Here is a 1,174-nt window from a genome sequence, read left to right on the forward strand (position 1 = left end):
TGTGGTAATAATTATATTGGCCAAACAGGAATATCACTCCGTCAAAGAACCACTCTCCACAAAGAGCAAATCCGCCACTCACGATGCAGACAGATACAGGTCAGTGAACACATAGAAAGGTGTGCGAGGAATCTTAATCCTAATTTCCTAATTTTTCCCTTCTATCAATGTTCACATACGAGCACCAACAATTTGACCTCTTTAGAAGTCCAATAGATCTGTCATTTTAATGAATTTTAATTACCTTTTTCTTATGATATCTGAAAAGAAACAGCAATTTTAGCAAAACATATTAAGAAACACTAATAATAAATAAAAAAACAAAAATAAACAAGCTTTTGACGGTTTTATAGATATTTCAAAATTATGATGCTATGATGCTAGGTGTTGCCATTATTTTGTTCAACCCCTGTATATATGTATATATATACAAGTGGGTCCGTGAATGTCGTATCCTGCCTTCCGAAAATCATAATATGCAGAATATTAATGTCATTGTCTTTCAACACGTACTTGCTCCATCCAGATGATAGAAGTCAGTTCACATTGTAGTGGACGTTATCGATACTGACGAGTATCCCACGAAGTTTCTCAGTTCTCATCAGCCCATAGGTGTCCATCTTTGCATTCTTCTTCTCAAAGTAGGAGCACCCATTACGTTGCTAAGAAATATGGATGTACCAAAACTCTCTAACGAGAGAGCTGTAAAATTCTTATACTCTACGTGATCACAGCCACCATTTTGGTCGATTTTTCTAGGCAAGATGTTTTCATTCCACGCAATCTCCTCGTTCTATCAGATATTCTATTTCTATTCAAGCGCAATCAGTTTCCAGAGACACTGCCTTTTTTCTATGACCTTTAACAAGTCATAACGACAATGCCTATTTTATTTCAATGACGAGTGTACGTCTCTCTCCTGACCTGCTCTCGTTTCCTGTTCATATATTGAACGAAGCTAACATCTTTGCAGTAGAAAATCAAACAATAGCACAAGAAATGTTGTCAACGTCAAAATACCTGCGGCATAAAATACATTTCTGCAAGAATTTTTCGTTTTATGTGTTGTTTATCAATCAATAAAGAATTACAAGTGTGTGTGTGTGTGTGTATTTCACGACAAGAAACGCAAATGAGGACATATATATGTATATATATGTATATATATGTATAT

This window comes from Octopus bimaculoides, chromosome 1, assembly GCF_001194135.2.
Source record: "Octopus bimaculoides isolate UCB-OBI-ISO-001 chromosome 1, ASM119413v2, whole genome shotgun sequence".
In the NCBI taxonomy this organism is placed as follows: Eukaryota; Metazoa; Mollusca; class Cephalopoda; order Octopoda; family Octopodidae; genus Octopus; species Octopus bimaculoides.